The 23,475-nt window shown below is 32.9% G+C and overlaps 1 protein-coding gene across 3 annotated transcripts in view; it reads right to left on the bottom strand.

The window, feature by feature from the left end:
• The window catches only part of LOC145690787 (uncharacterized), a 105,491-nt gene that overhangs the window by 72,740 nt on the left and 9,276 nt on the right, over nt 1-23,475 (bottom strand). For all 3 annotated transcript variants that reach the window (XM_081766055.1, XM_081766058.1, XM_081766056.1), the window contains exon 3: nt 18,267-18,411. The gene's annotated coding sequence lies outside the window, so the exon portion shown is untranslated. The remainder of the gene's footprint in view (nt 1-18,266; nt 18,412-23,475) is intronic.

Genomic DNA, 23,475 nt, shown 5'->3' with positions numbered 1-23,475 from the left:
ATATTTTGTTAATAGATGGAAGAAAGAAGTGGTGCTAGCAGCGAGGAAATTAAAACCAAACTTAACAAGTGCAGATATTGAAATCAAGAAGACCTCGAAGAAGATATCTTACAGCGTTCAAAAAAGACTGCACAAGAAGGCAAGGGACCTCCGGCCAAAAGTCAAATACGTGTGGGTGAATGACTGTAAAGTGAACGTAAGACAACATAAAAATTCTCCAGCGGTGTGGATAAGGGATGATGATGAAATTAAAAAGTTCCGCTAGTGAAAACCATGGTAATTAATAATATTATATCGTGGTTTAAGATATTTTATGGATTGCAATTTAGATAATGATACTTCAATTACTAGAATAAACATAAGTGAATACACTTTTGTTAGTGCTGATGATTATGTAAATAACTAGTTAAGCTTACATTCAAAAACTAAGAATTTTTCTATATTATATATTAATGCGAGAAGTAAAGAAACAAAACAAATGAAATTGAATTGTTATTAAGAAAACACAAAATTGATGTTATCGTTATTGTCGAAACATGGCTATATTCTGGAGAAAACGATTACTATAATATTCAGAAATATTCAAGCTTTCACGTTACTGGAAATTGTAAGGGAGGGGGTGGAATTACTATTTATCTCCAGAACTATTGGAATGGAAGTATTGTGAAAACAATTGATAACATTCATAATATTCTTGCTGTTCAACTCTGTATAAGTTCTAAGATAATTACATTAGTAGGCATTTATAATCCACACAGAAGTAATATTTGAAATTTTTTTGGGAGACTTTGAAGAAATAACTCATTGTTTTAGTAACAGTACAATGTACATATTAGGTGATTTCAATGGTACATATTAGGTGATACATTAAAACCAAAAGATAACGAAACTGTACATTATTATGTGTTTATTAATTCAAATGGTTTATAATCAGGCTAACGTAAAATACCCAACAAGGGTTACTAATAAAGTGAATTTTTACTTGACCATATCAGTATTAACAAACTTTGAAATGAGGTGTAAGTTAATAACACAGCAGTAGATCTTAGCGATCATAATTTCCTAATTATGAACACTTAACTCAGGTTCAGTCTTCAGCGACTAAGCTTGAAGTTCAAAACAGTTGCGATAAAACTGATTTTAAGAAAGCAAATGATAATTTTTTAAGAAATGAGTTAACTTTTGATGCGAATAACATCGACGATTGCTATAATCAATTAATTTCCTATATAAATGTTGGTATTCAAAAAAGCTACAATTAATCGCACAAATATAGTTAAAACTCGTAAGTATTATAAACCTAGTTGGACGACTGAACATTTATTATCACTAATATGTAGAAGAGAGAAATATTTTGTCCTTACAAAAAATATCCTGGAAATAATTTCATACGTGAAGAATTCAAGAACGTGAGAACTTTAGTTCCGGAAGAGAAATGAAACCTAAAAGATGCATTCTATCACGAAGGAATTATGAATAACATAAATAACCCTCAAAAATTTTGGCTAGTAGTTAATGAGATTTTAACAAATACAACCCAGCATTAAAAAATCAGGAGTTGCTAAATTATCTTTAATGAAATAGAAATAGTTCACTAAGATGTACCTAACTTACTTAATAAATATTCTAGAACTAGATTTGGCACCTTAAATCTCTAAAGTACAAGGTCAAGAGTATGGTTTTCAAAGCAGAGTTAATTCGTTTTGTTTCGAGCCTGTGACTGCTGATGAAGTTTCAACTGTTATTAACTCACTAAATATGAAAAAGAATATGGTAAAAGACAATCTTACCAACGAATTTTTTTAAACAATGTAAAAATTTTTAATTAAAGTATTCTTTAGCTGATTTCATTAGTCTTGGTTCATTTCAAACAGTGTGTAAAATAGCAAAAGTTGTGCCAGTTTTTAAACGGGGTGATAAATTACAACCAGATAACTACAGACCTATTTCCATCCTAAACTGTACGTCAAAAATAATAGAAAAGTGTATATACAATAAGGTAATTAGGTATCTGGAATCATTTAACTTCAATTACTAAATTAATAGTTGCATTTAATGTATTGCATTTTTTCCGAAATCCGTATTGGTGTTTCTAAAAGAAGTAGAAGCGGTTTTATACAACAACAAACTAGCACCTGGGTTATTTATTGACTTAGAAAATGCCTTCGATACAGTTGATCTTGCAATTTTGCTTTAAAATTGGAGAAAATTGGAATAAGAGGAGCTCTGAAATGGTTTAAAAGTCACCTAACAATAGAACACAATATGTGTATGGTAATGGTCAAGAAAGCACTGCATTACCAGTTCTTTATGGTGTGCCACAAAGACCAGTTTTAGGTCCATTGTTATTTTTGATTTACATAAATGACATAAAAGAGCTAAACCTCAAAGGTAAAGTTGCTTTATTTGCAGATGACAAAACAATACTTTATGTTGAATTACTGCGTAATATTAACCATTTTAAACCTTCGCTTTGTGAAAACAAATTGGTACTAAATTCCTCCAAAATAGTGTTTCTAGTGTTTCATAAACCCTCACTTAAAACACAAATCCCTGGCAAACTACAAGTAATTGAACTGACTATCCTTAGAGTAAGTACTGTAAAATACTTAGGTCTGGATGAAAATATGAAATGGGATAAACATATCTTAATGTTAGCACAGAAGATATCACCAGTTGTGGGAGTTCTTAGTCACTTACATAATATCTTACCAAACTCAAGCATTGGAGCAGTATACTATTCATTCATACAATCGAACCTATTTTACTTATCGGTAATCTGATAGAATGGTGTGCGATCAGATATAAAGAAATTGCCAATTCTTCAAATGAAAGCAATAAAGTCAATGTACGGATTATCTCCCAGATAGTCCAGTAAAAGCTTGCACATAACCTCAGGAATATTACCATTAAATTTAATTAGAAAAGTTCAAACTAGCATATTTCATCTACAAAATATAAATTCCCAGACACATATTGATCTGAAGCTTGAGAAAAAATAACGATATTCATGAATATAATGCAAGACGTAGAGAAGCATTACATATTAGAAGAATGAACTCAACCAGTTATGGCACAAAGATTGTTAAATACAGCCTACTCATAACGTATAACGATCTTGCAGATAAATTTAAAAATTATTGTAGTGAGTATATATTTAAGAAAGAGGTGACACAGCATTTACAGGGAGCAGTATAAAGCTGTTTGTAACTATCACGCTATACGATATTTTCTAATTTTGTTGTTAATCTAAATTACATATACAGGGTGTTAATGAACTATACCGACAAACTGTAAGAGGTGATTGCTCACATCAAAATAAGAGAAAAAGTTCATATGGACCTATTGCGAAAAGTATATAATTTCAGAGCAAGGGCTGTCCAATATCGCGAAAAAGCTAAATTTCAACAGAGAAACTGTGGATGGTGGTCCTTATCAGTGTAAAGGAAGTCACGCATACACAATCCAAAAATGCATATTACATCAATTTTCAATGGGTGTGCAGGGTTTTGTGTACAGGGTATAATTCTCAAATAAGCTCTCAATAGAGTTTTCAGATACACCCTAATTTCATGGAAGACCCAAAGTAGGCAGGAGGTAAGCCTTGACAACAATCGACATCCAGTGCTTCGGAACGAAGCTGGAAGTGTTAGGAACCGGAATCTCCATTTTGTGTATGTGTGTGTGTGTTCGGAATAACGTGTGATGCGATGTATTTCGTCACGGTATATTTCACGTTTTCTTCACTTATAAGCGTCAAGAAAACATCGTAGCATGCACGACATACCATGCTGTTGACGATCCTTAACACTTCTGACATCGCGCCAAAGGTTTCCATGTTCAATGCTGTCAAGGCTTATCGTTTGCCTGCTTTGGACCAGCTCTCACATATAAGCGAGAGAAAAATGAAGTGACTAGGTCAGTCTATCTCAAAGGTAGGAAAGCATATAAGCAAGCTGTTAATGAAGTGAGAAAGCAGTATACTTCGACAAAAATCGAATCGTCTGTTAATAAGTGTAAACAAGCTTGGAATGTAATTAGTACTGTAGTTAAGAGTAATCGGATCTGCGTTTATCCCCATTTAGAAGATTTTAGTAATTACTTCGTGAACTCTGTAGATGAGGTACACAATATTGACAAACCTGATGTAACGGCAGTCAATCTCATGGAACAATCTGTAAATCCTATACAGGATAATTTTGTATTCAGAAATATATCTCCCCAAGTAGTTCTCAACATTGTAAATAACTAAAAGTATTCAAACAGCGTTGATGTTTATGGATTATCGAGTAATGTAATTAAAAGTGTTATTGATTGTATTGTTCTGCCGCTTACCCATTGCATTAATCAAAGTCCAACACAGGGAATCTTTCCCGAAGTTGTAAAATTATCACGAGTTGTGCCTGTGTATAAAAACGGACCCGAGAATTGTCCATCTATTTATCGACCAATTTTTCTGGCACCAGTCTTCTCAAAAACTCTTGAAACTGTGATATACATGCAATTATGTGATTACCTTGATAAGCATAACGTAATTAGTGATTCATAGTTTGGTTTTGTAAAGGGTAGATCTACTGTTGGAGTGATCGATTCGTTATTAGAGGCTTTGAAAATAAGGATTTTGTTCAGGTAACACTTTGTGATTTAAGCAAAGCCTTTGATTGTGTTGAACAAAAACTAGCGTACTACGTATCAAGGGCTTAAGTTTTAGATTATTCATATCTTACTTAGAAAACAGTAAGCAAATGGTTTTTGTAAATAGCAATAAATCTGGTACTGCATCACTTAAGTACGGAGTACCCCAAGGTTCAGTACTTGGGCCACTTTTATTTTTATTAATGATAAATGATCTACCTTACTTTTTATCTGCTTACTCTATACTATATGGTGACGATACCACCTTCCCAAATACTAGTCTTGATCTTAGTACACTTAATGCTTTAACTGAAAATACATGGGATCAGATAGTGATATGGTTTAAGGCTAATGGTTTCTTAATTAGAATAAAACTCAACATATGACTTTTATTTTAAAATAAGTGCCTGTTGAGAATAACTCAAAATGAGTAAAGTTTCTAAGTATCTATACTGACAACAAGTTACTGTGGAAACAGCATATTAACAATATTTCTGGGAGACTTTCAAGAGTAATATATCTGTTAAAACAACTAAAAAATCATGTTCCTGATAACTGTCAGATCAGCTTACTTTTTTTTTTTTTTTCAGAATATAATTTTGTATGCTACACCTTGTGTATATTATTTTGGGGTAACAATTGTCACGTAAATAGCATTCTTCTAATACAGAAAAAAGCCATCAGAATTATTTCAAACGCAGACAAATTAGCCCATTGCAGACCTTTGTTTATCAATCTTAAAATTATGACAATAATCAATCTATACATTTACACAGCAGTGGCGTCTCGTGAGGTGGATGTTAGGGCGTTGGTAAGAAAGAAAAAAATATATTAATCTTCACAACCATAGGCGAAACTAGAGGGGACCCCCTCTTTCCAAAAGCAAAGTTGGGCCGACTCACATTTTTTTTTTCTGATCGAAAATAATGTGATAAGTTATCCTCAATTTACGCATAACTATTTTAGTAGCGTTTGCATTCGACATACGGTGACTATACTTTGCCCACCCATCGATTTCTTGAATATAGTCTGTACCTGGAAGTTCTCGCAATTTTCGAAAGTAAGGGACCATGGCCATCCCCAGCAAAATGTCCTAGTTACACCAATGCCTACAACCTATAAATAGCAATTTTCTTCTAACAATTTAGTCTGGAAATTATAGAGATGAATTAAGGAGGATGTTATTACGTAAGCAATACATTTAATGAGAATAATTATATAAGGAAAATATACCTTCAAAATATGAAACTGAAGATCAAAAACAAGCAAATATGAAACTGAAAATCAAAATCAAAATCAATTTACTTACAATTACTTGAATTCCAGCTCGAGTCGTCTTTCTTCTGTAGAAACCTCTGGATCACTGCATCATAGAATTTTGATTTATCTCCCTCTCGTAACTTGGATAACAGTTCACTTTCGATGGAAATGAGGCTTAAATTCGTAATTCGGTGCTCGGTCTGACTAGCGCGGCAGAACGTGTGAATCCTTTTCAGCGACGCAAACGATCTCTCGACAGATGATATTGTGGAAGGTACTGTTGCAATCAGCATAGCTAACTTATAAATCTCCGTGAATCCACTCACTAGATTCATATCCATCAAATATTGAATGATCTCAATGGGCGTTTTATTTGATTCCTCATTGGAAGCGTACCACACATGTAGTTCATTTTGTAGTTTGGACAAATTAAAAACACCACCATAAACTACCTGCAGCTTTTTTTTTTTTTTTTTTTTTTTTTTTTTTTTTTTGACAAATCGTGAGGAAAGTTTACTCGTTTGTTGAAGAACTTCAGTTTAGATGGGTTTAGGAGATCAAAATACTGCAATTTTTCGAAAGACGCCAATCTAATTGTAATCTGATTACTGATGTTGTCAATGATTTCAAAGTACAGTCTCCGACAATGATCTTTCTGTGATTCATCATTTAATCTCCTTCTTTTTATCTGAATCACTTCTTCGTCCCCTACATCTCTATCAATAGAAGACCAGACTATTTCAAAATTCTCTCTTTCCTTTTGCAGTTGGTTTTGAAATTCAGTAATTTTATTACTGCAGTATAAAATATCAACATCCCTAGACTGGAATATATTGAACAATATATCTGAGAAAACAAGTAAATTGGACAAAACTTTATTAAAAATATATTTTCAAAATTCCTTAGGAAGCTAGCAAATCCTCTGCCTGTCATTGCAGTTAAATTGTCGAAGTCTCCACTTTCACTAACATGATCAAAAAAACATAATCAATGATTCTCTGTTTTCACTGACCGTATGAATAAGTCTAGAGGTAAAATTCCATCGAGTACAAGATAATGATGGTAATTTTTTTGACATGAAAGCAGAAAGTTCGTGCAACCTCTTTGGGGAATGAGAAAAAAGGCAGGCAGTGATTTAAGACCGCAAAAAATGCTTTAAGCTCTTTGTTGCATTTCAATGACTGTTGCAAAACTAAATTCATTACATGAGCATAGAAATGCGTAAAGAGAGCTTTAGGATACTTTTCCAACACTTTGCTTTGAAGGCCATTGAGATGGCCGCTCATCACCGAAGACCCATCGTATGTCTGAGCAATTAATTTGTCCGCGCATTTATAGGTATTCATTAGCATGATTGAAAAGCGCCGCTGCAGTTTTATCAGCACTCATGTCATGAAATCCAAGAAATCGTTCTACGATTTTTTTTTCTCCGTCGCCGAAAAATATCGTAAAACAGTTGACAATTGCGATTTATTGCTTACATCTGAAGTTTCGTCAAGCATAATAGCTACAAACTCTGTGTTCTGAATTTCGCGGTAAATTTCGTCCCTCAGTACATCGGCAACAGAATTTATCAAATCATTCTGAATGCTTGCTGAAGTTCAACGGAAAATTGAAGAAGTCTGTAAGTGTTCTTTTAATGTGGACTCAAACTCTGCACTTGCAATAAGAAATTCCACATAATTTCCCTTGTTTAGAGACGCTGCTTGCTCGTTATGAGATCTGAATGGTAGCTCCTGCTTTGCTAAATAGCAGACGGCATTAATCAACCTCTCTAATATTTCCCTATTCTTCTTTACTTTTTGTTGTGCAACTCAATGTCAGCCCTTCTTTGGAATCCAAAAGAACGACTATTGTTGTTGGAGTTGCAATAAAGGTATCAAATTTAAAAAAGCTAGAAAGATGCATTTCAGACTCACCATGCTTCTTCACTGCAGTATTAAGATGGTTCAAATCCTCGTACCCTTGATGATTCCACACATTTTTCTTAGTTGAAAATAGCAAACATGTCCAACAGTAAAATCTATTCACTACACTACACCCACAAAGCCAACCTGACATGTACAACTCCATTCGAAAATATCTCTCAAAACCAGCACCACTTTTTGCCCTTCACAAGAGTTGACATCGTGAGATTAGGACACGGTCGACCACGGTCAATTATTTGTTTTTCTCATTATAAGAAACTAATGAAAAAGGACTTTTTAATAGTTTTTGAATTACACTCTCACTAGTCATCTAAAAAGCTGAAACCACTACACTCGCAAACGCGAAAGACAAGGGGACACCCAGCATATATGTATAGCTTTGTAGCACAAAAAAAAAAAAAAAAAAAAAAAAAAAAAAAAGTAATGATTCTCCTGAATCGAACTTTTCTCGGCTACCTACTAATTTCAATATAATAGACCTATTTAAAAAATAATCTCAAAATGTAGCAAGTGAAACAAATCCTTTTTGCAGCATTCAGAGACAACAGAAAAAACGATGTTTTAAACAAAGAAAAAAGAATTACCAAGCACTCAAAGACAGTAATAGGGGGCCCGAAACCGTAAGTCTTGTGGATGAGTCACTAACCTAAGTGAATGAAAATTAGGGAAAGAAAAAGGTTGAATGGAAAACCGTTCTGTAGCTCAGCGTCGTTTTTATTTTTTCATCAACTGACCCTTCGAACACAATTTTATTGGATCGAGAAAATAATGGTGTTTCTTTTCACCGTGTTTCTTGCACATATTTTTGCAAGAAGTCGATTGAACCTTTAACTTATGAATTGAACGATATGTTTAACAATAATAATAATAAAAAAAATAGTCCGTAGATATCACACACACACAAAATTGCTTTCTGCATTGTTATATATATATATATATATATATATATATATATATATATATATATATATATATATATATATATATATATATATAAATCTGTACATCCACCGATAAATCTACAGACTTGGCAACGCTTTGAGACAAGCAGAAAACTCAAGGCGTTGAGTTCTTTTGGATCATAGAAGCATGAGGTGGGAAACACGAAGCGCATGCGCAATATGAGTCTCCTAAAGCGGCGAAAATACAGCCAAAGTGTTGCCAACGACTTACTCGCAGAGGTGCCTCCTCAAAGCATAACGGAGATCGTGTAGCTTTCCTCGGTTCTTTCGCACTTCAACAGTTGATTTTGTCCCGTTGATAAATGAAAAAAGTCCCTACTTCTCACGATCGTTTAATTAAATTAAAATACTCTTTTCTTAATTTTTCGTTGGGCGTTACCACACGACTTGCACACCTACAGAAGACGCTACTGTTACACAGTACTCCTCTATATAAAAAGTAATCACCAAAATTTACAACACCAAATAGACAAGATATGCATTCGTACAATACTAGAAGCAATAAACTCATAAATGTCCCATATCAACGACTGTCCAAATCGTTAAATAGTTATAAGACACTTGGACTAAAAGTGTATAACAAGTTGCCTGCAACATTAACAAGTAAACATATAGGTAGATTTAAAAGTATGTTATACATTTGGTTAGTTGTAACGCCCTTTTATTGTTTACAGGAATATTTTAATTGTTCAATAGAAATATAACGTACTTGCTAATCTCGTGTTGAGTTGGTATTAAAAATGCATATTATCATCATCATTTATTTTATAATGTCATTTCACCGTTAATTTAATTATAGATTATTATTCATTTATACTTATGTATCAATATTATATCTCATTTTGACGTTGCTATGTATCGCTTAACGACAATAAAATTCTTTATTATTATTATTATTATTATTATTATTATTATTATTATTATTATTATTAACATGAAGAACACAGAATGTTTCAACTATCTTCGCTTGCACAACCTACTGTCGCTGACGCGCCTACTCCGTTGGAACGCATCCCGTGCAGGCCCATAATTTTCGTCCTTCCCTTACTAGGTTAGATAACATTCGTGCTTTTTTTAGTAGCTACCTTGAACAAGTTGCTAGGACATTTTCTAATGAAAAAGTACATATTACATACATATTATTTGTGTTGAAACTAGTAAAAGCCAAAGGATGATGAGTTTATCGCATTTTTTAAAAAAAGAAAATACAACATTAACATTCCTAAAAGACAGTGGCCGATTTTCATGAAACGTAACGTGACCTATCTCAATGGCCTATCTCTCCGCTGAAAAATCAGTCAAACGCTTAAAGGCGAATTCATTCAATTTTGAAAAATTAAACATGGTTGATTATACTTTTCTTACTATTAATCATGGAGTGACAATTATCAAGGGAAAAGGTACGGTTAAGCAACGACCAAGCAGTTAAGCAGTTGGGGTTAAGCAACGACCAAGAATGTTATAAATAGAGGATCTGCCCATATGTATCTTCATCCTATTAAATCGATGAAGCCAAAAAACAACCGAGCATCGGCACGTCTGATTGGCTACTCTCGTATCTGGCATAGTCTGATTGACTACTTTCGTTTCCGCCATGATTGTTGGCTCAAAACATTGCGATCTTATTGGGTGGAGTGGGCAGAGTAGGGGTGGCGAAGCTGTGACGTATGGCTTCAAGATTTTGTTGTAAGGGCAAATCCTCTATTTTATAAGATCCTTGGCAACGGCTTTAAAAATAATTTCTTCTCATTACATATTACGCCTAAGGATAGTCATTATCACAGTTCTGATATGAAAGCTAGTCTTGCCTTCGTCACAGACAAATTCCAGTGCAACTAGCTCTTTTATCATTATTTCTTGATTTTCCTTCTACATCTGTTAAAAACTAAAAGAAAAAGAAAAAAACTTGTTTCCCCTTCAATGATAAGGAATTTGTCTGTGACGAAGGCAAGACTAGCTTTCATATCAAAACTGTGATAATTAACTAAATTAAACAGGTGTTCGCTACTGTTCGAGAATTGAGTTCTTGTATTTGACCACAATCAAGTAATGCATGCTGGGATTTGTTTGATCATTTGCTCTAGCCCTGTCGATGTGACATTAAACTAATGCGACCTAAAGATAATTTATGAATGTAGTATTCAAATAAAAGGTCACCTTAGTAAATTAAACTACTATTATTATGAGGTTTCTTTCCAACAAGAAATATTTATTTTAAATAACATAGTTATGACAAGTTTGCCGCTCCGAGCAAATGCACGTGTTGCATATATGGTAGAGTCGGTCCTGTTAAACACTTACAGACTTTTCGTCACAGAATAGATTGCGATGGAAAAAAATATGAAGTTCTATTGATACATGCAATTCTCTATAAGGTTAGAAAATAATCCTTTTGTTTGGAGTTGAAATAAGTCAAGAATAATGAGGTAAAATCAACCCGAACTTGGAACTTTACATACCCATTGTATATACATAATGAGATACACATTGTATATACATAATGTGATAACAAAACTATTTTTCACTATAACTTTCCTAAAAGTTATTCAGTTTTGATGCTTTACGCCGTGTAGTTTTTCAAATATAGCTTTTTCGATCAGCCTCATTATTTGGAGTTGAAGTCGGCCATGGATAAGGTATAAATTCATCCTAACAAGAAGGTTTCTTCTTTTACGTAAAATGATACGGAAATAATTTTCCAAAATAACTTTCGTAAAATTATTTGATTTCGATGTAATTTTGTCTATATTTTCTTTAAAACTTTCCAATCATTACCACTGTAAAAAAGATAAAGAATAAGCAGAGAATTCAACCCTCTTCGTCTCCTTGGCATTAAAAATCTTTTCAATGATAAAGTTCCCATTTTTTAATTTTTTTTTTTTTTAATTTTATGAAATGCAGCGTGATTTTCTTTTAGACTTCAGACCTAGCAGTATTATTTTCATTTAAAGTAGTAAGAGACATAGGATGAACACAACCAATATGTAAACAAACAAACAAACAAAAGCACGCTCGATAGTAACTTTCTATTACCATACCATCCTTAGTTTGTAACACTAAATAATAAATGTGATATTATAAATTTTCGTTTAACATGTAGGTAACAAATGTGTAATTAACTAACTCTATGACCTATGAAACTCGAAGGTTCAATGCCGCGTTCACAAAAGCTCTCCATTGACTTCTATCCTTAACCAACTGCATCCAGTTTCTACTTTGTATTCCTATCTCTGTGAGATCCATCTTGATATTGTCCTTTCATCTGCGCCTAGGTCTTCCTAATGGTCGTTTTCCGATTGGATCTCCAGTTAAAACTTTGAAAGGGTTCCTACTTTCTTCCATCTTGACTACATGACCTGCCCACGTGGTGGTGCGGACAAAATCCAAGCAACAGTATCATGTGCGTAGCTGTAGTATGTGTCTGTGGACACCCTAATTAAATTGTATGATTGCTTCTTTCTTCAATTGTCATGCATTCTAAAGTTCTATCTGTAATTCTTTAATTTATTGAAATAACATTTCATTTACTTTTAAAGAATTTAAAATCCAATAAAACAAGTAGGTTTGTCACACTATGAATGCAGAAGAGCTTTAATTACTTATCACATCCATATGAAGAGTTATGTTTTAATTGTCCTGCGAAACGTCAGTTATACTTGTCAAAATAACCAATAACTGAGTTTACATTAAAACCAACAAGCCAATGGAATTTCGAGTTTTGTCCTCATTAGCCAATGAACGCTTGAGTTTTGTTTACATCTAAAATTTGAACTTTCACTTTCTATAAAATGAAGTGAAATTTTGTGATTTGCAGCAGAAAATGGAACTGATAACGTCGAACAAATGTGATTCTAAATTGTGTTTGAATGGTTATATCTATACAAAAGGTTATATCTCAAAGAATTCTATTCGCTGGAGCTGTGTGCAGAGAAAAACAAACGCATGTAATGGAGCTGTCACGACTGATAATGAGGTGGGTTGAATATAGTGGATTTTTTAATGCTTGTTATCTATCGTCACTATATAATAATAGCATTGTAAGTAAATAGTAAGAGTTAGTAATTCTTAGGAAATTTGATGATAGGGAATTTAGGAAGATCATATTTTTCTTATTTTAAGTCATTCTTTTGTCATTTTTCCTAAGTTTCGGTAATTTGTTCGTTATTTTTTGTCTTCGGTAATTTTTAATTATTGTTTGTCATTCTTCTAATTTTTGGTTATATTCTCAACACAGGACTTCTCCTTCTGAGGTAGGCAGAGATGCGAGAAATTAGTACATTTTATACGGAATAATTTACTGTTTTTGTCTTATTCATTAAGTCGTTTAAATTAATATTTTGTTATTTCCATTCAAAATCAAACTTATATATACTTTTTAGGTTATATATCTATATTTTTAGGTCATGAACTTCCGCTCCCTAGTTATAAGTTTATTTGTATTAGAAAATATTAAATAGTGATACTACAAGATAATTTCAAAAAGATGGAATTAAAACATGGAAATTAGATTTTATGGAAAATGTGTCTTTCTGTCAAACATTACAGACATTTGTTTCTTAGTTTACAATTTTTGTTTTTACATTTCTTTTTTCTAGATTCCGGAGCCAAGCAATTCCGTAGAACATAATCATCCCAGTAAGGAATAAGCTATTACAGCCTGCAAATTACGAATATAGATGAAGATGGAGGCTACGAACTTAACGTCTAGACCCATTAAAGTTATCGCAAATAATTTGCGGTATGTACAAAAGGATGTGATGCCTCACATTTGTAAAGTTTCTTCTGTTCAGAGAGATCTTCGAAGGCATAAGAGAGGCACACTTCCAAAAGAACCAGCCACATTACACGATCTGCTTTTAGAAGGTGATTGGACAAGTGGGGGAATTAATTCCGTCATTCTTTATCCACGATAGTGGGCCTGCTGCTACAAGAAGAGTAGTGTTTTTCACTACTGAAGAATGTTTGAGGCTTCCCGCGTCATCGGACAGGATCAAGTTCTGGCAGCCACAGTGATAGAGCAGGCAAAATTTGATGAACCACCAAAGAAAAGAGTAAAAAAGTCAACAGTTCAGTTTTAAAGAAGAATTCAGAATTTGTGCACTAGACTAATTGACAAACAACTAAGTGTAAGTGATTTTCTGAAAACTGGATACATATACACTCGTATACATTTAGATTGAAACACACTTAGTGTGTGATTGACGTACATTAAGTTGTAAAAGTGTATTTTCATCTCAATTTTATTATATATAATAGATTTGAGACACACAGCGTATTGTTGTAAGACCATTCGTTGAAGTATTTTAATTTCATCCTTATCAGGTGGCATACAGAAATTTTGATTTGTTTGTTGGTATGGTAGTGTTTTATGAATATTTTTTAAAAATAATTCTGATATACTGATCAAATTTTCGTCGGAAATGATCAAACTGTGAAACATGTACGGTAGTTGTAGCATGCTGAGTTTTTTTAGTTTTCGTGTTTCGCGTATATATTCTAAATAAGTAAAATATAGATGTATCTACCAAGATCAAAATGTGAATATGGTAATGGTAGAATGTTCAGTATTTCTTTTCATTTTTTAATCCGTTGCCACCCACCATTTATTAAGTTTAAATGCTATTGAAGTGTGTTTTTCTAATAATATAACAATATGTGCGGATTAAATAATGTAAAAGTGTTATCTAGAAAATCGAAATGTGAAAATGTGTCTCGACCAATTAAATGAAAATGTATATGTTATTGGTTATTTTGACAAGTGCAACTGATGTAAATACTTTGAAAGTAGAGAAGTAAATTTGTTTTTATCTAAATTGTATCTTTTTAATTTTATTTCTACTTTAATTTTTTATGAATAGAATTAAGTGTACTCTTTTTAAGACTGGGCTGCTTTACTGTTATTTGTTATATCTGATTTAGCAAGTCAGTGCTTTCATTTTCTAGTTGATTTATGTGAGTATACTCTTTTTAGTCAAAATATTTCTTATCACCCTAAATTAGATCCACCTGGGCATGTCCTAGTAGTAGCCAGAATATTTTATGAGTATAATTAAACCTCATCTGCACTCATACTGTGACAATCTTACATGTCTTATTGGATTTTCAGTTCTTTAAGAGTAAATGAAATGTTATTTCAATAAATTGAAGAATTACAGATAAAACTTTAGAAAGCATGACAATTGAAGAAAGAAACGAACATACAATTTAATTAGGGCGTTCACAGGCACATACCACAGCTATGCACATGATACTGTTGCGTGGATTTTGTCCTACACTCGTCCAACTGAGCTGCCTAGATTTGATCACCCTAACACTATTTGGTATAGAAATGTGTAATTTTCTGGCGTAAATAAGTAATTACCATTAAAAAATATAACTATTGGATTGGCAACACTTCTGATCTGGTGATATTGCACAGTACGTCAGAGAATGTCCTCCTGTGATATTGCACAGTATATCTTCCTGACGATATTTTCACGGTGTGAGATTTCAGTGTCTTTTGTTTATTAGTTTAAATGTTACAAGGATGCTTCAACATAAATGGTCCCCACCTATATATATAGGGTGTGTCAAAAGTCCCCTGATACATGGTAACTCTGTTATTATCAGAGTTACTACAAAATGTAAGAGGGGAAACCATCTCCAAATATGATGTTTTCAATTTAAAGTGAAGGACTCTTTATACGTCCAACGTTAAATGGGAATGAATGGTGGGTGAAACGGGAATGAATGGTAAAATCTCAAATGAGAATCCCAGTTTTACTTGCAATAGGTATGGTTTGTCCGAAACACTTGTGGTGTGTACAAGTGACTGTTACTGTAATGAACCAATATTGTGCAGACGACTTTTGAGCAAAACGAACGTTTGTACACATTGTTCGACAAATTTACTTCGCATTTCAGTTGGTTCAGTTTTGCACAAATCATAATCATTGCCTGCAATCAAAATGGAAGGTACCATTTAACGAGAATTTTACCTACTTTTTCCCATTACAGACATCTATTTCTTATAGAAACACATTTCAGATAATTTTGTTGTATAGATACAATTTGCAAAAACTAAGGTTCTCAATTGCAATTTCACCATTCCTTCCCGTCCTGCTTCACCCACTTACGGAGGAGGTTGGAACGATGATTTTCTAGGAATTAATTTCTTCCCTTTGCATTATGGCACTTTTACTCTAATCATCTTCTCCTCTGTTGCAACATTCTCGAGCCGTGGAATGATAAATACCCTCTGTAATATCGTATACGAGTTTTATTCTGTTCATTTATCTCCAACCGTTTTCATACTAGTGGTACTGGACGTTTTATCTGATACAAACACCATATCTTAGCGGCCATTTTAAAAACGGTGCATTGTGATACATATGAACAATCTTGTACCACAACGCTGTTTAGTGTATGAAGATCTATCAAACGATGTATCACTTGACCCATATTTTCGTTTAAAATTTCTAAGTTTGGCCTGGACCCCCATGAAAGGCGGCTCTGGGGGTGCACCGCGACAACATCATTCGATTTGCCACATGGCTTTTGAGTTTTTGTTTGGTTCATTTATGTTGAACCGTATTGATAGTAGTGGTACTGGACGTTTATCTGATACAGGTAACATATCTTGGCGGTCATTTTGAATACGGTGAATGATATGAAAAATCTTTTGCCACAACGCTTTTTAGTTTTTAAATATTAATCGAACGATGTGTCACTCGCCCCATGTTTCCATATAAAATTTTAAAATTGGGCCCCGGGCCCCATGGAGAGCGGCCCTGAGAAGCACCACGACATCACCATTCGATTTGCCCCATGGTATTTCATGGTATTTACTATTTTAGTTTTTGTTCAGTTCATTTATGTTTAACCGTTTTCGAGATATCTTTGTGGAAAGATTAAAATGGAGAACCCTATATATTCAGAAATAAACTTCTGAATGAATCATTACATAATTTTCCAACCGCATATTTACGTATTCATGAGGAAAATAACAGAAATAAAGTTCAGAATCAACAACACAGATAGGGAGCAGAGTATGAAATTAAGTGATATTTGAATTATTATCTTATTGTTTTCTTTAAATAATTGAATGAACTCTAAAATGAAGTTTAATAATGACATTTACTTTCTCTATGCAATCAATTTAACACTGTAAGCGACCCAGTGATAAATTTTGAAACACAATGGTGGCACCCCTGGTTGCTCGTGAAAGTTTATTTGGCTCTTTTAGTTTACACTTTCATATACCATGTATAAAAAAAGTTTTAAATACATTTCAAAGTAATATAATACAAAATTGACTTATAGGTCTCTGAGTCCTTGTGTTTCTCATACCGTTTCTGAAACCCATGTTTCGGTTAAAGTGTTATATATCACTGATTTGTATGAATAATATTCCTTAGTTCAACTCTGGCAATGATGATTGACTCAAGGATTTGTCTCGCTAAACTTCTAAGTAGAGGGTAACCAATGGTACCGCAAATATTTTGATCTTTAATTACAATTTCCTCCATATTAATGTATTTTATAGGGCAAGAGCTATAATGCTGCTCTCATCAGACGAATATCTCAATATCGAGTAATCAATCATTGCTCAAATTATTGTTGTAATGAAGATTAGGGATATTCAGAAGAGATGAATACATTTCTATAATCTATATTGGAATATCTTTTATAAATTTTCTGGGCTAAAGGAACACAAGGTTTGAAAGTTTATAGGAGATGATACTACAGTTTTGCTTTAGAGGATATACTCTAAAAAGCAGGGTTGGCAACAGAGAAGCAGATGTATCTTGAAGCATAATTTTGAATGGGGGGGGGAGGGGAGATTTTTGGGGTTAAAATTAGTACTTTCTCGCTACATTTTCTGTATTTTTTGTTTGTTCAGGTTAGGTAGGTTAACTTAGTACTTACCGTCACGGTTTGTACAGATTGGCTTTCTCGTTATATTTTCTGTTTCTTCAGATTATGGGTTAGGTTAGGTTACGTTAACTTAGTACTTACCTTCACTTAGTTATTACATTTCCGTAATATCAACCCATTTCCCCTGTAAACATTGTGTTTTCTAGCTGACTTTGGCCCTCCAAATCAAAAAGTTTTCCGTATTTTAACACTGTAAGTGTAAATTTTCCCAATCGCTTTTCTTTCCTATATCAACTGATCTCTAGTACATTTTTCTTTTTATTATCAGCAGATACAGTTACAGAGACGTATACGAAAGCAGTTTTTGATATAAAAGCTTAACTACACACATGTTAAGTATTACATTGAGGAGTTAGATGTTCTGTTAGTCTACGATGGGACAGGAAGTAGGCTCAAAGGTGTGGTACTATTTAAAGCACTATAATTATAAAGAAAGGAAAGCAGACAACATTAGAATACAAATCAGTCTTTACTAGTTATACATATGTCACATTTTCATACACCTACAATCAATATTTAATGTTAGTAGTCAATATCCACAAGTTTCTTTAAAAGACACGCGTACCTTCGACTCGTCACTACAGGGAAAGCGGCACACTTCAGTAGCGTTCTTCCTCCCAACAGTTTCTAGATGACAAATAGCTTCTCAGACTTAACTAAAGTATTCTTCAAAAATGAACAAATACATAAATCTGGACTCAGACGAAAGCCTGTGTGGAAAAAGAAACACGTATTTTTATATAATTATAACTGATGCAAGACATAATACACAATCACTTAATTATTCTAATCTAGTAATTTCGATTTACTTGAAAAAAATCATGAATAGTAGAGGATGATCACAGAAATGTTCCATCACAATGAATTCAAGAAAAGCACTTACAGAACTTAATATTCATGTTATGCAAGACGTCTTTACAAAGTTTCGGATCACATCTAGTTTCTTTGTGAAGTGATAAAAATAAAAAGGAAACAAAACTGAAAGATAAAAACAAAAGAACATGGCCTAGGCGCATAACTAAAAATACTAATTTTTTAAACTTAAAATGTAATTCAAAGTTACAACTTCCATCTATTGTCCATGAAACGTTGTTCTTGCGCAAAGTTGATGTTCTCTAGTAAGCACAGCAAATTTCTCGAATAAATTATAAAACATTGCTTCAATTGTTTACAACACGCCAAAATTCGAGTTTCATCAAAAATTCTTAGTTTTTATTGTGAAAGTCTCGAAGTATTATTATTATTATTATTATTATTATTATTATTATTATTATTATTATTATTATTATTATTATTATTATTATTATTATTATTATTATTATTTGATTTTTGCAAAGTTTGTTATTTCTTTCACTTCATGTAAATTATTACTTTTCCTGTAATAATTCGAAGTAGTAAGTTCTAATATTCCAATAGTGTTCTTTGGTTCCTATTGTGTTCTTTGTCGAAATGTTCGTCTTAGCGCTTGCAATATAAAACCATATTAAAAGTGCTTGAGAAATTTCACTTTTGGAATGATTGTTACAAATACTTCTGCAATTTGTTCAATGTATTCCACTGCCATTTCCTCGATAATCACATTTCTTGGACACAATATACAAGTTTTTTTTCCAACTAATTAGCACGAAGAAAATTTATATACATGTATCAATTTTTAGTTTATAGCTTTCTTTTCTTTCTGTTGGTGGGAAACTATATTGATCTCTTTAGCCATTTATCCTAAAGACAAATTTGTATCGGTTCTTTCGTCCAGTTTCAAATATGAATTTGATCTTTCAAATTTCAATAGGCCCTAATGGTTGAGAGAGGTCATGGAGAGTTCCTTAAATAATTTTGTACTGGCCTTATACGGTGGTGATAGCTATCTTATTAAAAAAAAAAAAAAAAAAAAGTATAAAATGGATATTAAACCAGCAGGAAGAAGAATAAAAGTCTGACTAAATACTTTTGTTTTCGCCTTATTTATGAAGCATTTTGATTATGTTAAGAATCTTATATAGGGAACGTTAAAAGATACATTTGCATCAGAATCAAGGAACATATTAAGAATATTAGTAATGAATTTCCTCAGAAGCGTAACTAAGGATGCATGGTCCTCCCCGTGAATATGTTAAAAGCTCGCCCCCAATTTTTCATCTAAAAATTTATACAGAAATTGAGAAGATATTTTGACTTTGGATGCTCCATATAATCAGTCATTACTTGCTCATATTAAACAAAAATTGCATAACTAAATACAACAACACACTGAGGAAGGCTATGTGATAATATGTATATATAACACACAATCATGTAACAGTTTCAATAGAATAACTCTATCTACATCAGGCTTCCATTTCTTCTGGCTACTTGGAAGTTCGTCGCCTCTTATATATTTTCCGGACATCAACTTTTAATTAGGCTCCGTATCTTCATTAAAAGAAGTAACACTTGTGTTCTTCACTTTTACTTGTACAGTTGCGCATTTGTCCAATTAAAAATATACGGTTTTTTTTCTCGATAAATTCTTGTCCTCTAATTATCCTTGTTATGTTCCCTTATTAATTTGTTCTCTTTCTTTCTTCTTCTTTAAGTAGAATCTTCTCCCATTCTTTGTTTATCACGAATCCTGTATTCCAATTTATCACTTTGTCTCCTGGCTTCTTTTCACTTTCTGACTAATATCCTGTTCTCTGCTTCTATGACCTCTGCTCCTTCCCACCCTATCTTGTGGTTTGTTTCTTTGTGATGCTTATGTATTTCGTTGTTGTCTCTTTTTAATCTTACGTCACCTTTGTGCTGTTTTGTCCTTTCTTCCATCTCCTTTCTTGTTTTTCCCATGTAGTCTGATGAAGACACAGTTATTGTGTTGAAACTGTTACGTGATTGTGTTTTTTATATTTTTATTTTCACATAGCCTTGCTCAGTGTGTTGCTGTGTTCAGATTAACAATATGGAAACAATGCGTAATAGAATAGTAATAAAAATTGCATATTATCATTATTATTAAGCCTAGTTTGATTTTATTCTCATTATTACCAAGCAATAAAGTAAAATATAATTCACTTTTAGCTGAAAACTATTGACTATTGATTGAAATGCCCTTTCTTCGAACTACAAAATAGGTTGATAGAAAGTATTAGAACTTTTTCCCCTCTTAGATACGGATTACAATGGAAAAGTTTTCATTACAACGATAAAAATCTGTAATGTCGCTTTCTTTTCATCCCCGCTCCTCATCACCAATGCCGAGAGAAGGGTGAATTTGGACTTAAATGGCATGGTAAATATCACTATTCATCCCAGTGACCCGAAAAACTATGGCTTGAAAACTAATATCTCTCGTTTCAATTTATTTTTACGTCATCCATTCTCACCTCCATCCATCACTCCTACTGGCGATAGAGGCTGAATTTGGACTTAAACTGCATCTGGAGTGTCACTATTCATATCATCACTCAAATTTTTGCGTAAATTATGTTCCCCGTTTCCAGTTTAAGATTCATTTTAATCAATTTTTGGAAGCTTAAGGTTGGTAATAATCCAAAGAATTATTTTAATTGATCCATTAAGTATTGCTTGACGTGATCAGAGAGAAACTCACGGTCACTTTTACGTAATAGATTATAAATTTTTTCCTGTCAATTATTCCAGCGTGTGTACAGCGTGTTCGCGTTAGCTAAATGGCTCTTAAGCACTAACCTGAAAATATAGAAGACTACAGAACAACATTGACAAACAAGAATTTTAGAAATGATCCAAAAAAAAAAAAAAAGGATCAAAATATTGCAATATTGGTCAAGAATTTTAGGAATAATCCCAAAAATGCATAAAAAGATTGCGATCTTGACCAATAATTAGTTTTTGGATCAGAGGCCACAAAATGTTTGAACAGACCCTAAATCGAGTTTTCGTATCTATTACGGCATAAGCACATCATACTGAGTTAAGTGATAGCTTGGGTTTGGCTACACTAGATGTAGTTCTCCAGATATAAGGCCTAGAAAAAAATTTTTGATTGAAATATATTGGATCTTTTGGTGCATGTTTGGATCAGGGGCCACAAAATTTTTGAACAGCCCCCCCCCTTTTTTTTTTCTTTTCTTTGCACATCATACTGAGTTAACCGATAGTTTAGGTTTGGCTACACTATGTGTAATACTCCAGATATAAGGCTCACAAGAAAATTTTTTGTTGAAACATATTGGATCTTTTGATCCAAAAAGTATAAAATAATGTGAAACCTAAAAAATGGATTTTAATATCGTAACATCGTAAAAATAATCTTCGAGACTTTTGGAGTGGGTCCTTCTGCATTGCGAGCTCGTTAGTTATGTCACTCAATTCCTTACTTCAGGGTTGTCTCAACGTTTAAAAAATAACGGTTTGCATTATGTAAAATTAGAAAAATTGCCAAAAAGTTAATGATAATAAATGAAAAAAGAAAGTAACCTAAGCCACTTAAAGTAAAACCAAGAACCTCCTATGATTAAATTTGGATTGCACCATACGTTTTTGAAATTCATATTAATTATTTTACCTGAACTAGTCTCTCGAAACAAATTAGATGTGAATTAAAGGCATGTGGAGAACAAAAATACTTATCTGCAGAGTTGTTAGATAAATGATTAAATACATTCTATTGAAATTTCTACTACAGCGCTAGAAGAAGCATAATAGAACTTTTGTACTCTTTGAAGATTAACTATCCTTAATTTGTATTTTTAATATTACACTAACTAAACTTCATACGTGAGTGAATTACACAAAAACTTGATAACGAACTAGAAAAGTATAAAACGTGAAGTGAAACCATATAATACTGTTGCATTGCAATTAAGAATAATACAAGAGAAGATCTGATGACGTACTTGTTTCACTAATGTCAATATAAAACTTTGTCAATCACATTCAATAAATTCTAATTGTTATCGTATAGTCATGCAAACAAAGAGTAATTGGGACCTAGAAGGTAAATTATTCAATCGTAAGTAAATCGTCTTGTAGCCTGTTTTATTAATTGTGTGAACAGGTCTGTAGGAAGAATGTAAGTTTTTAAGCTGAAAAATACGAAATTAGGAAGAATATACTGAAGATACTTAGCCGGTCTTCAGTTAGCCCATGAGTGGAAAGAAGGGTCGCGGAAGCTAACTGCTTTGCATCCACATTGTCTCACTATTACTTTATTGGAATATTTTATATGGTAAGTGAAATATAAAATGTACGTTACGAAAGTTGACAACATATTGGACTTAGAACATCACATAAAAGATGTATAAACTATGTCCCATTATAAACGCTGCACAACACATGCCGTGAAATCGACTATAGGGTAGGCATTCTTCGGAACACCGAGGGCCATGTACAAGTGTACTATTTTATGTTACATTAACACTTATTGAGTTATAGCAATGATATAATGCAATATTTCTCCCCCTTACTTTTCAAATGTTGGGGTTTCACGACGGACACAATGTATTTGTAACCTTTCACAATCGTTTTTCTTTCCTATATCAACTAATTTCTAGTAAATTCTCATTTTCATTCTCAGCAGCTACAGTTATGGAGAAGTATACGAAAGCAGTTTTTGATATGAAAGTTTAACTATATACATGTTAAGTATTACCTAAAGACGTTAAATGTGCGGTTAGTTTACAGTGGGATAGGAAGTAGGTACATAGACGTACTACTATTTGCAGCACTGTATGTATAAAGAAAGGAGGACAAAGAAGAAAGTAAACAAACAAACAGATATTAACAGTACTAATCAAAGCCTTTACTATTTTCTTAACATG

The sequence above is a fragment of the Thermobia domestica genome, chromosome 7 (assembly GCF_964235325.1).
Source record: "Thermobia domestica chromosome 7, izTheDome1.hap1.1, whole genome shotgun sequence".
Lineage (NCBI taxonomy): Eukaryota > Metazoa > Arthropoda > Insecta > Zygentoma > Lepismatidae > Thermobia > Thermobia domestica.
Note: the sequence above shows the minus strand (reverse complement) of the source record. Positions and strands in the feature narration are given on the sequence as shown.